General features: G+C 41.2%; 1 protein-coding gene across 4 annotated transcripts in view; it reads left to right on the top strand.

The window, feature by feature from the left end:
- The first annotated feature begins 10,199 nt into the window (after window positions 1-10,199).
- Window positions 10,200-20,765, top strand: part of SPATS2 (spermatogenesis associated serine rich 2) — a 133,617-nt gene continuing 123,051 nt past the window's right edge. For 2 of the 4 annotated variants that reach the window (XM_057701433.1, XM_057701431.1), the window contains exon 1: window positions 10,200-10,487. The gene's annotated coding sequence lies outside the window, so the exon portion shown is untranslated. Of the gene's footprint in view, window positions 10,492-20,765 lie in introns of all 4 variants that reach the window. The other 2 variants (XM_057701434.1, XM_057701432.1) reach the window with 1 other exon arrangement.

Raw genomic sequence — 20,765 nt, 5'->3', positions numbered from 1 at the left:
CCCAACACAGCCAATAAATAAATTAAATAAATAAATAAATAAATTTATTAAAAAAAAGATATTTTTGTTTTTTTGTCAGTATTTTTTAATTGAAGTATAGCTAATTTACGTCACACCTTTTTAAAGTTGCCAAAAATTGATACACATTTCCTTTGAAGAACATAATTTGTCAAATTATCATGTGGCATTTTCATAAGCTATTGATTAGTAATTTATTAACATGATATGTAGTACTAATCTGCAAAATGTAAATACATTAAAAATAGTCTATAAGGAAAAAGAGACAAAAGAGTGATTGGGGCTTTACTTGATTTGGAAAATTATTTTACTGTTCTCAAATTTTCTTATGAGATTTTGCTATAAAATTATATTTTAATTTATTCAAATGGGAACTATTGAGCAGTTTCTATTTTTCCAACATGAGCAATGCTACAATAAATATCTTTAAATATGTGCTTTTTGTTTTTCTGAGGCTAGCTTCCAATAAGTGATAATGTAAAGTCAAACAGAACGTGTGCTGTAAATTTTGACTGGTACTCTCCCAGAGCACTTTTGGAAAAGACTGTAAACAAGCTACACTTCCACCAGCAGTGCAGGCGGTCCTTTCTTTGCAACCGATATGGACTATATTGTCTTTCTTTTACTTTTTGCCAAGATGATGGGTGAGAAACAGTATCTGATGACTTCAATTTGCCTTTTCCAGACTCCTAGTAAATTTCAGCATCTTTTCAAATGCCCTTGCATTTCCTCTTCAGTGAATTACCTGATCATGTCATCTACCTTTTTTTTTATTTGTGTGTTCCTGTTGTTCTCTGTGAAATCTATTTTCTTGGTATCCTTGCTTAATTAGGGACCTTAGTTCTTCATCATATGTGTTGGATATATTTTCCCCTAGCCTGTGGCTGGTCTTTGGACTTTAAGCTGGGGTTTTAGAGTCAAGAGGATTAGGATTAGGATTTGAATCTGGTTCCATGATTTTTTAAAAAAATAAATGTATTTTATTTATTTATTTTCATTGCCTGTGTTGGGTTTCTGTTGCTGCGCACGGGCTTTCTCTAGTTGTGGTGAGCAGAGGCTACTCTTCGTTGTGGTGCACGGGCTCTAGGTGTGCAGCCTTCAGTAGTTGTGGCTCATGGGCTCAGTAATTGTGGCTCTCGGGCTCTAGAGCACAGGCTCAGCGGTTGTGGCACATGGGCTTAGTTGCTTCACCACATGTGGGATCTTCCTGGACCAGGGCTCAAACCTGTGTCGCCTGCATTGGCAGGCGGATTCTTAACCACTGTGCCACCAGGGGAGTCCCGGTTCTGTGATATTTTAGCTCTGTAATCTTGGGTTTATTTAGCCACTTAGCGCCTTAGTTTCCTCTAAAGTTGAGATAATAGTATGTACTTTTAAAGAGTTGCTGTAATACAGAAGCTAGCATATGTAGAGTGAGCAAATATAACTAGTAGTTCCCTTTCAAACCATTTTCAGCCTACGTAAGCAAATAGTGCTTGAGTGTCTAGTGAGTTACTGGTATAGAATGAAGGTTCTACCTGTAAGGATGAATTTTCCTAGAGTGTATTAGTGTATTTTGTATTTAAAAATTTCCTCTTGGTTTCCTGTAAATCTGTGTACAAATGCTTGCAAATAATGGTTAGAAAGAAATAAATAGGAATGATGGATTGTATTGTGACGGTAGGATTACAGATGGTCCCTTTCCCTTCTCTAGACTCTCTTGTTTGATAATTAAGAAAATTCCAGCCTTTCTTAGCTGTTTATGGGAACCAGGGAAGTGGTTTGGGTTTGGTCATTCTCAGACCATCATTTTAAAATGGGGTGGAGCTCCTCTGGGCCAATGATGATAGCAGAAGGCCTCAGAATGTGACAACTCGGAGGGTAAGATGAATTTAATGGGAAGGAGATGGGGGACTGCTTGTCAGATGGCCTTTTTCACCTGCAGATTCTCCTTGCAGAATTCTCTTATCGTCCTTTGACAGATTCATTTCAATTAGGGAGGCTGTTCCCTGACATCTGGAGTCTCGATCCTTCTATGTAGAAAAGCAGAGGTATTTATAGTTTATGAAATGCTATAGCATAGGTGGTCTGCTGCCCCACTCTAACCACATTGGTCACTTCAGTGTGGATTGGTATGAAGCTTTTCATAGGAGAGAGTTTTGTGGGTGTGGGCTGGGGTACTTGGTAAGAAATGAGAAAGAGGTTAAAGACTGTTTACCTTTTAGTAGGAAAGACTGTTTGATGAAACCATCTTTGGATTTCATCTAGCCTCTTGTCCTGGCCTGTACAAAGGTACTGAAATTGAGTGCTTACCAGGATTAGGCTACCTAGCCACCCCCAGAGGACATCTAGATATTCATGTATCTAATAGCCAATGGTGTAGCCCAGCCATTTTTTGAAAAGAAAGAAAGGGCACAAATCATACAGATTTCAAACTTCTGGAAGGAAATTCTGCTTCGCCATCAACCCTAGAACATTATAATCACTAAGACTTTTTTGGGACTGTGCTTCCTAAAGGACCTGACATAGTGAAAATCAGCTGAAAGCAGAAATTCACTGTAAAATAATTATTTTAAAAAAATGAACTAAGATATTAGCAAGTGAGAGGTCTTCCTTATTCTCTACCTGAGTTGATGTAATGAAATCCAATGACGCTGTACTCTCCTATTCTCACAAATAAAAAGTGTATAGACCTTTTAAAGAGTTGGAAGGGAACTGAGGCCTCTACCTCAAGTACCCATCTGTGCAGGATCTTGAGAATAGCTTGCCTCAGAGATGACCATTCTGGCTTTTGATTTAATTGGAAATCCCCTACCTGTCCCACCTTTTGGACACTCTTAATTGCTGTTATTGGGGACTTCCCTGGTGGCTCAGTGGTTAAGACTCCACGCTCCCAATGCAGGGGACCCAGGTTTGATCCTTGGTCAGGGAACTAGATCCCACATGCATGCTGCAACTAAGAGTTCACATGCCACAACTAAGCAGCTGGCGAGCTGCAACTAAGGAGCCCACGTACTGCAAGTAAGACCTGGTGCAACCAAATAAATAAAATAAATTTAAAAATTGTTGTTCTTTTATTGGACTGAAATTTGCTTCCCTGAAATTTCTTTCTAGATCTGCCATCTCTGTCTCTCTCTCTCTCTTTTTTTCTTTTTGGCTGTGCCACAAGGCTTGTTGGATCTTACTTCCTTGACCAGGGATTGAACCGGGGCCCATGGCAGTGAAAGCGCTGAGTCCTAACCACTGGACTGCCAGGGAATTCCCTAGATCTGCCACCTCTTGCTACAAAGAACAAAAACCAACAAAAACCCTTTCTTGATAAGAACCTGCCCTTCACCTCATATCCCTCTAAACCTTCCCTTTTCTAGATTAAACATTGCCTTATTTAATGAAGCATTGTAGTTGGTAGAAAGAGGACGGATAGAGAAGTGAGAATATGGGGTTTTGCTTCTGCCTCTTGCATGACCATCCTGTTGACTTAGGATGAGCCACTTTACCACTCTGGGCCTCAGTTTTTTTCCTTGTAAAGTGAGGAAATTGGACTTAGATGACCTTTAAGATTGCTTTCCACACTGCATTGTGGGTTTCTAATGTTAAATGGTTGGTTTGTCATCTTCTCTCTGCCCTCTTGTGGACACTGTCTTGGGAAGAAAATAAAATATTTAATTGCTGAAAGAACAGTATAATGGGCACCACCGCATCATAAATTCGCCTGTATTGAACTGTCAGTTCTCATTTATTCATGTTCTCTTTTATTCCTTGTCCATAAATGTACATATCATATCAGGAATATGCTTTTATAGTTTTTTTCCCTCCCTGAATCATAAACATTTATGTATATATTACTATACAGACTTCAAATATATATATATATATTTTACTGAGATATAATTCACATAACATAAAATTTACCCTTTTAAAGTAAAAAGTTTAGTGCTTTTTAGTATATTCATGAGGTTGTACAACCATCAACACTAATTCCAGAACGTTTTTACCACCCCAAAAAGAAACCCCATACCTATTAGCAATCACTCTCCATTCTCTCCTTCCCCACATCCCCTGGCAACTACGAATCTACTTTCTGTCTTTATAGATTTGTCTATTCTGAACATTTTATATAAATGGAATCATACAATGTCTCCTTTTCTGTCTGGCTGCTTTCACTTAGCATGATATTTTCAGGATTCATCCAAATTGTAGTGTGCATTATTATTATATATTCTTAGTTTTTTTTAAATAACATAATTATACTGTACTGCTGTATAATATTACCTTCTTGGGAGACATTTAAGCTGTGTGTGTGTGTGTGTGTGTGTGTGTGTTTGTGTGTGTGTACACACACACATATATTTGTTGTTACAAAGAATGCTGCATCGATATTTTCATGCTTCTAATTCATCTATACTCTTGAATTATTTCAGAATAAATTCCCATGGGTGGGATTACTGGGTCAAAGGCTATGAACATTTTTATGACTGTTGTCAATATTGCTCTTAAATTGTGGTGCCCAGAACTAAATGCAATTCTCAGATGTGTTCAGACAGAACTGGGTACTGTGGAGCTATTAAGTTCTCAAGGTTTGGACAATATATCATCCTTTAAATCAAGCAGTCTAAGAATTTATTAGCTTTTCTTGGTGGGGGGAGGGTGTTGCTCATGGAGCTTATAGACAACTAAGGCCCTTAGGTCTTTTCCTAGGCACTTGTGTCTTCAAGCTGTGTTTGCATCTACTCTAGGACCTAGGAGGCTTTTGAGGACTCCCTGGATGGAATTTAGTATTTCTTTGTTTTCTTTTTTCTTAAACAGTGGGTGGTCCTAATAAGCCAGCAGGAGGTCTGGTTTTACTGCAGTCTTAGCTGAGAACTGCAGATGGCGCCTTAAGGCTGTCACAAGGGTAAAATATGTTCACTTTTTTTTGTAGGATCTGGTAGTGGTACCTCCTTAGCTGGTTCATTACCAGAGTTCAGTCCCCTCTTTTTGTTGGGAAGGTGAGAGAAACTGTGAAGTTGGCTTTGGGTGTTATTCAGGGCAAACTCTAAATGAAGCATGTTTTCTAGATGTCATTTGATCTCCTCAAAAACTCTGAAGAAATCTTCTCATGTTAGAGATTTGCTTGAACACAAATTTCATGCCACTGCTTTGGTTTTTGAGGTTTACACCCCGAGAAGCTGATTTTTTGGATTCTCTTTATGTCCCTTGCCATCTCTTTCTCTTAGTCGCTGCAAGGGATTGAAACTTGTTCAACTAACCGGTTTTGTTTGTTTTGCTAAGTTGGGTTTTGAACAACAAACGCAGAAAATTTACATAGGGTTCCAGCCAAAAAAGGTTTCATTTCAATAATTTGTTGCTTTCTTCATTTTCCTTTTCCTTTTCCTCCCAATTATCTTCTTTCTCCCCACCTCTCATCCATCTGCTTACTTGAAAACTATTATAACTTTCAGCAAGACCTTGGATTATTTGGATTTAAACCTCACTGATAAGTTTCAACAGAATAGAGCAGTGTCCTGTGTGGGAAAGTTGGAAGGGAATGATTTTAACCCATTCTGTACCAGACCTTAGTTCCATTTCTGGGTTAAGAAAGGTTGTGGGGAACATCCTCTGCTGGGCAATGACTAAGGTAGCATGAGAACCTGGCTTTGCAAGCATCACTTAAAGGGGCATTTCCCCTACCATCAATAATAGGTCAGCCACCTTTCAAATGAATTAGTATCAGGAAAGGAATGGGAAGGGTATAGAGGAAATACAGATGTCGTCTATTCATAGATTTCCCAATCACAGATCTGAGGGCCAGTGAGGCTCATGTTACTCCCCTGCCTCTCCTTCCTACCCATAATCAACAGTTTGGACTTGGCTTCTCTTGCTACTTTCTTATTTATTTACTTATTTCTTTGGCTGTGTTGGGTCTTAGTTGCAGCATGCAGGATCTTCATTGCATGGCATGGGCTCCAGAGTGTGTGGGCTCTGTAGTTGTGGTGCACCAGCTCAGTAGTTGCAGCGCACAGGCTTAGCTGCCCCACAGCATGTGGGATCTTAGTTCCCTGACAAGTGATCGAACCCGCGTCTCCTGCATTGGCAAGCAGATTCTTAACCACTGGACCACCAGGGAAGTCCCTTGCTACTTTCTCTTTTTCATTCCTGGGGTGCACAGCAGAGTGTAAGTTTACTGCTTTTGCGTGTAATTTGGGTTGGAAAGCACGTGCTCATTTTATATTCGGTGACTAGGAACTCTGCCTCTTAGCAGTTGACTTTTCTTGTACAGCCAAGAGACTGATCATTTCAGACTCCTCTTCCTTCGAACTCTAATTCTGTCCCAGTCATTGCCGCTAATTTCTTGATATAACAATTCAACCTTTGATAATTTAAGGACTTTTCCATCTCTAAACATCTGATACACAACTGAATTTGGGTATGTTACCCATGTGTTTGAACCTCAATTTTGTTATCTATAAAATGGGAAATTACAACCTAATCAGGGCCCTTTAATACAACTTTATAGAGTGGATGTTCAAAGAAACATTAATTCTGCACAAAAGTCTCTTAGGAGGAAAAAGTTTCCTTGGGGGAAAGCATACTATATACTGCAGTCCCTTCAATATTAACAAAGCACATTACCATATTAAATGCTCTGGGAAGTAAACCAGTTTATTTTGATTTTACCCAGTATTTTCCAAACTTATTTGGACGTGGAATAGTTTTCTCAGATAACATCTATTCAGCATCCAATGAAACTAAATTTCTAAGACACACAGTGGACTGCCAACATAAATATTCTTAGGTATCAGAGGTAGTCCAAGCAAAGGGAAAAGTACACCCTTATGAGATATTCTCTGCTGGTCTTCATGCCTGTGTGGTTTGAGGCGTCAACTTTAGTCAACATTGACTTTAACTTCAGCCTCTTTTTTTTTCCTGATAAAAACATGTAATCTGACAACACTTCAGATACAAAATATCAACTCAAAAACATGATAAAAGTTCTGATCTCAAGGATCTATTTGAAAATATATTAAATTAGGTCATGTTAATTTCTGCAGAATATTTTTGCCAAGGTGACGATTGTGTCATGATTTATCATTAGTTCTAATTTTGCCTCAGTCATTAGGTAACCTGGGATAAATCAATGCCCTTAAGGCCTTTAGTTCATAAGACATATGAATGTTGTTTCTAAATAGTCTCCTCTTGTAAATCCTTGGCAGTTACTCTAATCATTTCAAAAATTTGGTTGTTTTTATTTTCTTCAAAGTAGGTCACAGTATTATATGTTGACTTTATTACAGCATTTCTTTAATTTATAAACAGATTTGAAACAATTTGCTACTATTTTAAAGCAGGCAATGATCACTTCTTTTTTATTGTGAAGTATAGCATATAAAATGGAAAATGTATATGTAGTATAAAGAACAATGATAAAACTAATCTTTGTAGCCCAGGTCCAAAAGGTTTTTTTTTAAATTAATTAATTAATTAATTTATTGGCAGCGTTGGGTCTGTTGCTGCGCACGGGCTTTCTCTAGTTGCGGTGAGTGGGGGCTACTCCTCATTGCGGTGACTTCTCTTGCTGCAGAGCATGGGCTCTAGGCAGGCAGGCTTCAGTAGTTGTGGCATGTGGGCTCAATAGTTGTGGCTTGCGGGCTCTAGAGCACAGGCTCAGTAGTTGTGTCACACGGGCTTAGTTGCTCCATGGCATGTGGGATCTTCCTGACCCAGGGCTCAAACCCGTGTCCCCTGCATTGGCAGGCAGATTCTTAACCACTGTGCCACCAGGCAAGCCTCCAAAAGGTATTTTTGAGACATTTGTTCAATGTCTTTTTAGAGAGGTTGAGTGCTGTATGGAGAAAGGGCAAAGGTGGGCCATGAGTTGCAGTACCCCTCTTGCAAATTCCATTCAACAAAACATATGCTCTGTGTGACCCATCCTTCTTGGAGGGTTTTTGAATAAAATCCTTGTGAAGAGCCTACCCCTACTGTCACTCCAGGGACTTAGCAATCTGCTCCTCTCAACAACACTCAGAACTCTTGTTTAGAGGAGATATGATTCCACCCCATTCAATTTCCAGTGATGTTTTAACAGCTCTTATAGATTCCTGTCTAGGCATGCTCCTTTATCCACCTCCCTTGTTTTTGAGTGGTACATCCACATATAAAAAATCTCTCCCATTAGACCAGGGACTCTCTTAGGAAAGGCATCATGTCTTTCCTAATAGACTGTAAGGTTTCCAAGAGTGGAGATTTAATTTTCCTCACGAAGAAGAAACTATACGGCTTTGCAGCAGCATGAGGCCCTATAATGGTGTTTCCCAAGTGACTTTTGGTAGGTGAAACCAGTCATGGAATAAGATCTTGGATCCTACTGGTTCAGGTCCCATTCTTTAGTATGAAGTTTCCTATTAATCGGGGTCATATCATCCCGTTCCTACACTGTATGGGAAGGAAAGAGAATTGTAGAAGAATTAGTCACTCATTCCTCTTTGTTCCTACACCACTTTGCACTTTTCTGTTTCAGTACTTATCACATGTTTAGTTAATTATTTAATAGCTTTTATCCTCTGTTACAACTGGATACTCTCCTTGAGGATAATGATCTAGTTTTATTCTTTGAAAGTGACCCAGACCTAGAACAATGACTCCCACTCGTTGGGTGACCAATTTAGTAAATGAAAAGGGAGCAGATATTTTTATGGTTTGCTTCTATTTAAATCTTCGAAATAAAGTTCAATAGTAAGTAATAGTAAGCAACACATGGTGCCCTAACTAGTTGGATGACCTAGGTTTCCATTTCTTTAGATCTGTAAATGATATGGTTGGATTAGGTTAGGCATCATTAACCAGGGGTCAGTGGACTCCAGAGGATTTTTGACCCTTGCACTCCGTGCAAAGTTAAAAACCAAAGGATCAGGTGACTTCATATAGACCTGCTTGTACTGCAACTCCAACAACAAACCTGTGGAAACCAAAACTACACCGTGCCTATGGTGTCTAAACATACTCATATACACTCTCTGGCTTGTCGTTGGCACCTGTCCAGAGCCCCTTATGCTTTGGCCTCAAAAAATAAGTACATGGGGGCAGATTCTGATTAACCTTTTCAATGCTGATTGTTTAAATGCCCAGCTTCTATCCACTCCCAATAGATCGCTGATCAGTTAGCAATGAGGTCAGTGCTTAATACATCAAAGACACTGGCTAGAAAGGTGCACAAATATTACAGATGGTTCTGGCACTGGGGTGCTTGGAAATCTAACCACAGAGACATAAGAGTATTTAACACAAAGATCTGGGCAGTGTAACTGACCACAGCCGCACAGAAGGATGCGTACAACTGAGCAGGCCAGAAAACCGACGCAGAAATGGACTTGGGCAGGTGTGTCTGGCGGACAGGGCAGAGGACCCTCAACTTGCTCCCGAAGTTACCTTGCGCCTGGCCTGGGAGGCGCATCCTCCCGCCACCACCCCGCATCTGCCTCTACGGATTCCCAGGAGGCTGAGCGGCCGCGAAGTCCGGATGTCCGGGCGTTTCCCGCAGCTGGTGGCTCTGAAATGGCCTTTTGGAGTAAAACTTAGGCTGGGAAGGAGGCAAAGTGAAAAGTGATGTTAAGCCGTCGAGGGGCGAGTCGTAGTGCCGAAACAGTGAGCGGCCTGGGAGACAGAGTCCCGGCCGGGACCCAGTGAGAAAAGCCCCTCTCGAGGTTCCCCTGCAGGCGGCCGCCTTCGGCAACCTCCGGGAGAGTTTCGGCTCTTTCCGGCAGTTCCAGCTCGGGCCCTCCACTGCACGCCCCGCGCACTACCCCCCACCCCACGCCGCCCGGCTCTTTCTGGGCACAGGCCATTGTGCACGCGGGCGCGAGCTCGTGGCCCACCCGTCCCTTCTTCCATCTAGTTTGTTCCCGACCCCCGCTTCCAGTCCCTTCCCTTCTTCGTTCTTCCCAATCCCCGGCGACGCTATCCAGCAGGCGGTGCGAGGCGCGAGGGACCCGGTCACGAGAGGAGCGGTAACCCGACAGACTGCAGGCCGCCTCCAGCCCAGTGCCACTCCGCGCTCAGGTGCCCGGCTTTAGGGCCGCCTCGCGCCCGGGCCTCGCTCGCGCGCCCGTTGGCTGCAACGGCCTCGAGCTCGGCGCTCCGGGTGCGCGCCGGCGCGAGCACGCGCCCTGTGCGCTGGCTGGCCGGCGCGCACGCGCCCGAGCGGGCTGCGGGGCGGGGCGAAGAGCTGGAGCCCCGGGGAGGTCGGAGTGGATCGGCCGGCGCTCCGGCCCCCGGCCAACGGCTGCGATTCTCTGCTCGCCGCCCGGCTGAGGAGGGAAGCGGGGAAAGGGGCGGTGGGGGCGGGGCGGCGTCCGGCTCCGGGAGAACTGGGGGAGGAGCGCGGCGGCGACGGCGGCGGCTCTAGAAGAGGAGGAGGAGGCGGCGGAGGAGCTCTTTTCCTCTTCTCAGACCCCGGAGCGTCCGGGACGTAGAGCCGGAACTGGGGGACGCGGCGACTGCGGGGGCCCGGGGTAGGTGAGGCTGAGGGTGCTGGGTAGAGGGGTTGGTGGGGGATGAAGCGGGGCACAGAGGTGCAGAGAGCGGGCTTGAGGGAGGGCACGGGGGAGGGGGCAGTTGTTGGGGGTTGGGATGCCGAGAGGAGGGGAACGTGAACCCTTTGGGACCTGGAGTGCCCAGATGGTGAAAGGTTTCTGGGGTCGGTGGGGCGGGCCGAGGCACACGGGTCCGAGTTGGGGGGTTTCCAGAGGCATAGGCCGGGGGAACAATGGGGTGAGGGGGGACCCTGATGTCAGCGTGTGTGGGGTACTGGATTTTAAGAACCAACGAGAGATGGAAAGGAATGAAAGAATGGGTCATTTGGTAAGAGAAGTACAGTGAACTGGGAATTCAGCGGGGATGTGTAAGGTCATCTGCGTGGGTGTCCGAGGTTCTTAGGATTTGGGGGCAAAGGGGATTTGAAAATAAGAGGTAGGAGGGCACTCTTGGAATGGGGGTGGGTGGGAAACGGAACGGAAAATAAAGCAAAGGGGGCAAAGAAATAAAATAGATGTGGTTTGGGCTTGAATGAAAGCAGAAGGATAAATCCAGTTAGAGAGTAGGTGGACTGGGGTGGCATTTTTCTCCTAATTCATCCAGGATGACTGGGTTCTTTTAGAAGGTGGATCTTTCTCTGGCATATCCCTCTGCCAAGGAGTACAAGCTGCTCTTTTAATAATTTGGTTATCCCTTAGAGTCCATTTCATTGATAAGACGTACTTGTAATATTTATTTCCCCTCTCTATGTAATTTACCTGCGGTTAATGAAGCAGGAGAGGACAGATCACTAAAAACAGGCATCTTGCTTTGAGTTTGGTCGTTGATAATGCAGAGTTTAGGGTGTTTGGAGGAGAACCAAAAGTTTGTTTTCATTTAGACCAAAAGGTGATGAACAGCCTTGATAAAATCTAAGTTGTCTGTACTTTGTTAGAATTACAGTTTCTTGCTGAGAAATGATCATGTATCATCTGCTACTGGTTTTATGCTTGTGGGAGATAGTTTGGGTTCTGCCTCGAGATTCTTGATGTTGATTTCAAATTATCAGGGTGTCTTGTACCTTCCAGTTTGAATTAAGGTGATTTGAAAATATTGTGGGAAAGTATTTCTGGGTTTATGATCTTTACATTTCCTTGATAATTGGATTTCCAGATCAAATTTTGAATGATACTAGGTACAAGATTGCTGATTTTGAAACTGCAGTTACCATTATGTGTTCATAAATAGTCCACATTAAGCTTTTTATTTTGGGGGCATTAAGTTTTGCTGACTCATCTAAGATTTCTGGGAATTTTTTGGTTTACATTTCTCAGCTAGGTCTCAGATAGTAGAATTAGGCTATTTTATAAGGGTCCAAAAATAATGATCTAAATTGTCACTTTTCTTCCGTGTTATGGAAACTGAACAAAGCAAGAAATGAGTGCAGTTTCCTCACCAGTGATGGTGAGGCTCTTTATTGACTTCTTAAGGTAAGCTAGGCAAGGTGCTAAGATTGTTTTGCGTGTGTTATGTCATTTAATTTAATCCTCACAGTCATTTCCTGTTTTATAAATTAAGAGATTAAATAACTTACTAAGGTCACAAAACTAGTAGTAATAAAGCTGAATTGAGACCCAGGTCTGTTTGATGCTATCTTTATATCTTCCCTGTTGTTCTACTTGCTTTCTTCTCCTGATCTCTGTTGTAGTACAAGCAGCATGAATTGGTTGAAACCAGGGTCTGATATAGTGATTTAGACACAATTGGGTTGATGGGCTACATCTGTAGAGTTTATTGAAGGTTTATTGCCCCTGTGATTTAACAGATCTTCTGGGGAGCAGATAATAGGCAAAAACATCTTCTTGCTAAGAGTTTGTCCTGTGAGCAACACTTAATTTTCTGTTTAGTCTAGTGTACTGCTGAAGTACTGTGCATACGTGGCACTCTTCCTTGTAGAAGTCAAGACAGCCAGTTGTGGAGCCAAAACCAATTAACTCTGGAAAACAATCAAAAACTGCTGAGTGCTCAAGTGCCCTCCAAACACCTGTTGAATCCACAGTTGGTACTGGCATTATCTCTAAATATAGACAGGATCCTCTTAGAAACCAGGAGTAAAACAGCTAGAACCGAGAGAAACAGCTGGGGCCTGAGGGAGGAGCCAGAGGTTAATGGCCAAAACATCAGCATAGCCTGTGGAGGCTGATCCAGGAGCAGCAAAGCCTACAGATACTAGTGAATTGCAGGAGGGGAGGGAATTTTTATTTGTTGAGCATTTAGGTATTCTAGGGACTGAACTCAGTGTGTTTTATGTATATAACTTTATTAGATCTTCAAACAACCCTTTTATGGTAGTTGTGAGCATTATGGTCATATTTCAAATTAGGCTTAGAAAGGTTAAGTTAACTTCATGATGGTGGTGAAAGAAGTTTGTATTATTATTATTATTATTGTTATTATATTGCTGCTTGCGGTTTCCATTGTAGAGCCACCATGTTAAAACTGGGAAATTGAAGTCACTCTTTAGGATCCACTGTGCTTCTTTGTTAGAAATAAAATTATTTCAGTCTTGCTGCTTACATTAGAGACTGGAAGGTCAAGCCTATGTTTTTCTGATTTAATTGTTGAGGAGGGGAGCCCATTCATTATTTAGCAAATGACCTCCTATAGAATATAACTCACCTTCTAGTATAGCTTCCCATTTATATATACCAGTATATGATATTGATTTATATATATCTGTAGCAACATGAAAATGGCATGTCCATCCCTCCTATTCTGAGGTCTTGACTTTCAGGCAAGTCATCTAGGCTCTGGAGGATGACAGTGAAGCATGCCTGTTGCAGACTCTTACCACTTTTCTTGATATGTTTTTGCCACAGAAGTTTGACCATCATTCTTGCTTGGTTACTTAAAATTGTGGTGAAATATACATAACATAAAATTTACCATTTAAGCCATTTTTTTAAGTGTACAGGACAGTGGCATTAAGTACATTCATATTGCTGTGTAACCATCACCACCATCCAACTCCAGAACATTTTTATCTTCCCAAACTGAAACTCCTATTAAACAATAACTCCCCGGGCTTCCTAGGTGGCGCAGTGGTTGAGAATCTGCCTGCCAATGCAGGGGACACGGGTTTGATCCCTGCTCCAGGAATATCCCACATGCCACAGAGCAACTAAACCCATGCGCCACAACTATTGAGCCTGCGCTTTAGAGCCTGTGAGCCACAACTGTTGAGCCCATGTGCTGCAACTACTGAAGTCCACGCACCTAGAGCCCGTGCTCCGCAACAATAGAAGCCATGGCAGTGAGGAGCCTGCGCACCACAACGAAGAGTAGCCCCTACTCACCACAACTAAAAGAAAGCCTGAGCACAGCAAAACAAAACAAAACAAAACCAAACCAAACACAGCCAATATAATTAATTAATTAATTAATTAATTTAAAAAACAGTCCCCCCCCCAAAAAAAAACAATAACTCCCCATTCCTCCATCTCTAGCCCCTGGCAACTATTCATTCCACTTTCTATCTCTAGGAATATGATTATTCTAGGTACCTCACATAAGTGGAATCATATAGTATTTGTCCTTTGTGTCTGGCTTATTTCACTTAGCACAGTGTCTTCAAGGTTCATCAGTGTTTTAGCCTGTGTCAGAATTTCATTCCTTTTTGGGGCTAATATTCCATTGTATGCATATATACCACATTTTGTTTATTCATCTGAAAGTGGACACAGATTGTTTCCACCTTTTGACGATTGTGAATAATGCTGCTGTGAACATTGGTGTACAAATATCTGTTTGATATCTGTCATATGGTAATCCTTTGTTTAATTTTTTGTGAAAGTTTGTGGAACTTGTATTTTTTAATTAATTAATTTGGCTGCATCAGGTTTTCGTTGCGCATGTGCTTTCTCTAGTTGCAGCAAGCGGGGGCTACTCATTGTTTTGGTGCATGGGTTTCTTATTGCGGTTGCTTCTCTTGTTGTGGAGCACGGGCTGTAGGTGTGCGGGCTTCAGTAGTTGTGATGGGCTCTAGAGCTCAGGCTTAGTAGTTGTGGCTCACAGGCTTAGTTGCTCCTTGGCATGTGGGATCTTCCTCGACCAGGGATGGAACCCGTGTCGCCTGCATTGGCAGGTGGATTCTTAACCACTGCGCCACCAGGAAAGTCCTGGTTAGATTCAAATGGTGGTTTTATTGTGTGTTCACCTGAAGGTAGCACTTGACCTTATGTTCAAGGGCTGCTGTTTCCTCTACTGACTTTTTCTGTCCAGTTTGCGGGACACTGCACTGGAAATGTCTCAAAAGGAAATGATTTATCCAGTTTTCATGGCTGTCTCTTAGCTTATGTCTGATTATATTTACTTTTCAAAACATATAGCAAGCACATTAAAATACATTTAGCAATATTTAACTTAGCAATAATTAAAGCACTTTTGAAAATCTTGTTCAGTTGATGAAGAAGATGGGAGTTTCTCTTCTAAAGTGCAAAATGTATCCAATGTGGAAGGAACCATTTGTTCTATACAGATCTTTCCAGTCATCCCTATAAATGTGGATGATCATTTTAAGAATGTTATTTTTATGTATATTTGAAAAATGTGTCAGTAGTGTAGAGCATCTTCAATTCACTTTGCTGCCTTTGATTGAAATTTAGGGTGCTTTTCTGTGATGTGTTGTCATCTTGCTGCTTGACAAATCGGTTTGTAAGGAACTAGAACTGTGCATGTTAATAGTACCTGTGTATAATGAGATGTAAAATTAGAGATGAGGAGTCTGTGTAAATGATTATTCACTGTTTTCAAACTGGTCAACATTATATCTAAAACTTCTGTGGTTTGTCTGTATGATGTTTCACTTTAAATAGCACAGAATAAATTAAAATGAAAAATAAACAAAATTTAGGGTGCTTTTTTCATTTTAAAATGTTTTACACGTATGAGCTGCTGGTTATTGCTCACCTTCTATATCCTTTCTTTATTCATTGAAAAAGTTTGAGGACTTCCCTGGTGGCGCAGCGGTTAAGAATCCACCTGCCAGTGCAGGGGACATGTGTTTGATCCCTGGTCCGGGAAGATCCCACATGCCTCAGAGCAACTAAGCCCATGCACCACAACTACTGACCCTGTGTGTTGCAGTTACTGAAGCCCGCATGCCTAGAGCCCGTGCTCTGCAAGAGGAGAAGCCACCACACTAAGAAACCTGCGCACCACAAGAAGAGTAACCTCTGCTCGCCGCAACCAGAGAAAGTACGTGTGCAGCAAGGAAGACCCAATGCAGCCAAAAATAAATTAAATTAATTAAAAAAAAGTTTGAGTGCCTACTATGTGCTTTAATATTTCAAGAAGGTAGCTGTAATACAAGAAGTATTGTTTGAGTCCATTTTAAAAAAATATTTATTTATTTATTTGGTTGCATCGGGTCTTAGTTGTGGCTTGCGGGCTCCTTAGTTGTGGTTTGAAGACTCCTTAGTTTTGGCATACATGTGGGATCTAGTTCCCTGGTCAGGGATCGAACCCGGGCCCCCTGCATTGGGAGCTCAGTCTTAACCACTGCGCCACCAGGGAAGTCCCTGAGTCTGTTTCTCTCCCTCCCTTTATTTTTTAAAAATTTTTTATGTTTATTTATTTATTTATTGGCTGTGTTGGGTCTTCATTGCTGCATGAGCTTTCTCTAGTTGCAGAGAGCGGGGGCTACTCTTCATTGTGGTGCATGGGCTTCCTCAGTGCTGTGACTTTTCTTGTTGCAGAGCACGGGCTCTAGGTGCATGGGCTCAGTAGTTGTGGCTCGAGGGCTTTAGAGCACAGGGTCAGTAGTTGTGGTGCATGGGCTTGGTTGCTCCGCGACATGTGGGATTCTCCCGGACCAAGGCTGGAACCTGTGTCCCCTGCATTGGCAGGAGGATTCTCAACCACTGTGCCGCCAGGAAAGTCCCTCTCCCTCCCTTTATATATTTGAGAGAGAGTTGTCACACAGTACCAAATATAATAATTGAAATAGCTGCAGGCTGACAGTGAACTGTCTCTTAGGATGGGTCTAACCTCCAATTTCATTTTTTCTAATTGTAACAAGGAGGTTAATTATGCCTACAAGTTGCTTCTTGAGTTATTGGGTTACAAAGGGACTTCAGGCTCGCATGCCATTTTCTGGGAGCCTCATAAGAGTCTTAGTGAGCTCATACTTACCTTGGAGGTAGTCTGTTGGTTCTGAAATATTTCCAAAAGATTTAAAGTTTGTATACCCTTTAGGTTGCTGGATATTAAGGATTGGCCAGAGGCCAGCATTTACTCTCCATGTTCAAATCCAAGGTGGTGGCTGGTTGTGGTGGGTTCCTGAAATATACATCCATCTATTTCACAGATTCTGCAGCAGCCCAGACCCTTAAGATATTCTGCAAGGTCTGAGAACATAGCCATTAGCTTAAAGGCAGCCGCTGTAGTCATTGTCCTATGACTAATTTGTGGTTAGGGGTTACACAGGGTTTCTTCCTAGTTCAAACCCTAAATGAAAACCTTGAATTGTTGGTAAGGATTTTTATATTACTTAATTAGCAAAATGACATGATTACTAGTTGTGGAGTGTGTGTGTGTGTGTGTTCTTCTTTAGAGTTGGCTAAAGGTTATGTGGACTGAGGAGAAGTAGGTTGGTAATGAGGCCATTATATGATTATGGAGGATCATGTTAGGTAAGTGAAGATATCTTTTGTACTTGAAGATGCTGCCAGTGGTGTTACTTCCTGTTGACCTGTATAGAACTGGAAAGACCTGTTTGTAAAACTTAGTCTTTCCTCTCTTGAGTACGTGTGATCTGTCCAGTAGTAAATGATTTGTTGCTGTTTTAAGGCTACCATCAGTAGTAGAGCAATATTTTTCTTTAAATTATCTACTTAGCCTCTGATTACAACATGTCAGTGTGGTCAGCCCGCTGCTGGCCCTTCCTGGCTATCTTCTACTGTTAAATTGATTCAGAATGTGCAGTAGTGTGTGGTGGAAGTGACTCTTCTGCTCACTTTGTTTGGTTATCCTCTTATAACTTTATAATAAATTACTGTCGTAGCCTACCTGCATATGTTGCACAAGCCCTCAGGACAAGGATCTCATCATTAGAAGCTCCCTCACATTTGATGAGAAGAGTGAAACTTGTTTATAACTATGATGGAATGACAGGAAATTAAGGTGTTATAAGATGTGAATAGTAGGTAGTACAGACAAAGTCAGCCATTTAATTCAGATGCAAACTTGATGTTTTGTTACATCTTACTAGTCAGTACACACTAGGTTTCTTGAGATGGTTATCTAATTTCTTAAGTTGACAGCACTTTTTTTTAAGTTGGAGAATAGTTGTTTTACAGTGTTGTGTTAGTTTCCACTGTACAGCAAAGTGGAGTTCCCTATGCTATACAGCAGATTCTCATTAGTTATCTATTTTATACATAGTAGTGTATATATGTCAATCCCAATCTCCCAATTCATCCCATCCCCCCTTCCCCCCCTTGGTGTCCATACATTTGTTTTCTATGTCTGTGTCTCTATTTCTGCCTTGCAAACTGGTTCATCTGTACCATTTTTCTAGATTCCACATATATGCATTAGTATATGATATTTGTTTTTCTCTTTCTGACTTACTTCACTCTCTGACAGTCTCTAGATCCTTCCACGTCTCTACAAATGATCCAATTTTGTTCCTTTTTATAGCTGAGTAATATTCCACTGTACATATGTATCACATCTTCTTTATCCATTCGTCAAGTTGACATTACTTTAAACAAAGCTTAGTTGGGTAATCTTTTTCACCTCTGTCACTATTCAATGGTGGTATTTTATGGAGGTTTTTTTTGTTTTTGTTTTTTGGCCATGCTACGAGGCTTGCAGGATCTTACTTCCCAGACCAGGGATCGAACTCTGGGCCTGGCAGTGAAAGCGCCGAGTCCTAACCACTGGACTGCCAGGGAATTCCCTGGAGGTCTTTTAAAAGTTATTTGACATTTGTCATCTGTCTGCCAGCCCATGATGTTATGATGACCCAATAAGTTAGACTACACAGTATTGTTATGTGATGTTATTCTAACTTGGGAGTACAGGAAACAACACAACAATGATTATTAAATTTGTTTGGGTTTCTAACCTGAAGTGGAAAAAGCTCCTGAAAAAGTGGGGATATTTGGCACCTTCATCCGGTTACTTGTTGCCTGAAATCTTTAACATTTAAGTAAGATTAAGTAGAATCACATTTGATTTTGACATGATTACAATTTTGATTGGGCAGTGAAGCTGAGAACACATGATCCTTTCATACTCTACTGGCTAATCATTTCCATTGTGAAGTAGCCCCAAGTATGTTATTAAACTTCTTGGCAGCTGAACTTTTTGATGCCTGAAATGTGGATCTGCTGAGTGGTGTTAGATATGACCAGGCCAATACTGATAGTATATTTATAATATTTCCATGTTGTTATATTTTCTTCTAATTTATAGTTAAAATAGAGAAGGTGTACAGCATGTTTGTTAAGAGCACAAAAGTGTTAGTCGTATCAGGTAGGAATTGCTAATAAGTTGGATTATAGATAGATCAGTGTAAAATTTAAATTGTTGGGGAGAGGGGCTATTAAGTTCCTACATTCTATCAGTATTAAGAAAAAAGAGCACAAATCTGGGTCTGATTCTCTCCTCTGCGTACTCCCTCTGTGGATTTGGTCAAGTTATTTAATTTCTCTGAGCCTGTGTTTCTGAATCTGCACAGTTGTTACAGTAGTACCACAGAATTGTCATGACTGTTGTTTTTTTTTGTTTGTTTTTGTTTTTGAGGTGAAATTCACATAACATAAAATTAACCCTTTTAAAGTATACAGTTCAGTGGTACTTAGTAAATTCACAATATTGTACAGTCGTCACTCTATGTAGTTCCAGAACGGTTACATCAACCCCAGAGGAGACTGAATACCCATTAAGCAGTCTCTCCTCATTCTCCCCTCCCCCTATCTCTGTTAACCACCAATCTCTGCGAATTTACCTCTTCTGGATATTTCAAGTAAAAGGAATCGTATAATATGTGACCTTTTGTGTCTGGCTTCTTTCACTTAGTATAATGTTTTTGAGGTTCAGCCATGTTGTAGCACATATCAATACTTCATTCCTTTTCATAGCTGAATACTATCCCACTGTGTGGATATATCATATTTTGTTTATCCATTTTTCTATTGCTGGGCAGTTGTTTCATTTTTACCTTTTGGCCGTTGTGAATAATGCTGCTTTGAACATTCATGTACCAGTTTTTATTTGAATACCTGTTTTCAATTCTTTTCAGTCTGTACCTAAGAATGGAGTTGCTGGATCATGTAGTATTTCTTTTCTTTCTTTCTTTAAAAAATATTTATTTATTTTGGCTGTGCTGGGTCTTCGTTGTGGCACATGAAATCTTTAGTTGCGGCATGTGGTATCTTTTAGTTGTGGCATGCATGTGAGATCTAGTTCCCGCACCAGGGATTGAACCCAGGTCCCCTGCATTGGGAGCATGGAGTCTTACCCACTGGACCACCAGGGAAGCCCCTGGATCATGTAGTATTTCTATACTTAACTTTTTGAGGAACTGCCATACTGTTTTCCACAGTGGCTATACCATTTTACATTCCCACCAGCAGTGTACGAGGGTTCCAGTTTCTCCACATCTTTGCCAATATTTATTATTTTCTTTTTTCATTGTAACCATCTTTGTAGGTGTGAAGTGGTATTGTGAATTTGATGTTGAACATCTTTTCATGCATTTATTGGTCATTTGTGTATCTTCTTTGGAGAAGTGTCTGTGTAAGTCCTTTGCCCATTTTTAAGTTAGATTGTCATTTCGTTGAGTTATGACCATTGCCTTTGAATGGTTATAAAACACTTAGATCAGTGAGTGCATGTGGTACGCACTTAATAAATATTAGTTATAATTATTGTTGCTACATGTGACCTGACTTGGAAGGAAACGTTGCCTGCCTTTTCCAAATAAGAGTAGAGAGGCAACAAAACCTATCATTTGTTGTCAGTAAAGGTTTGACTGTGTTAGTGTTGATAATTTGCTTTTGATTGATGCCCCCAAATCAAGAAATTAGGAACACACATATATAAAATCAGTTTATTTTTGGTAGAAATCAATATCTCATCAATGTTTAGTCTTTTTTTAAGAACTATAAAGCATTAGTGCCATCTAGTTATAGCTGAGATTTAGATCGTCTTTCTTCATTCTACCCTGTTATGAGACATTTGTTGTAAATGCCACAATCAAAATTTTT

The sequence above is a fragment of the Hippopotamus amphibius genome, chromosome 12, assembly GCF_030028045.1.
Source record: "Hippopotamus amphibius kiboko isolate mHipAmp2 chromosome 12, mHipAmp2.hap2, whole genome shotgun sequence".
Classification (NCBI taxonomy): Eukaryota; Metazoa; Chordata; class Mammalia; order Artiodactyla; family Hippopotamidae; genus Hippopotamus; species Hippopotamus amphibius.
The sequence above is the reverse complement of the archived record's forward strand: the minus strand, read 5'-3'. Positions and strand labels throughout refer to the sequence as shown.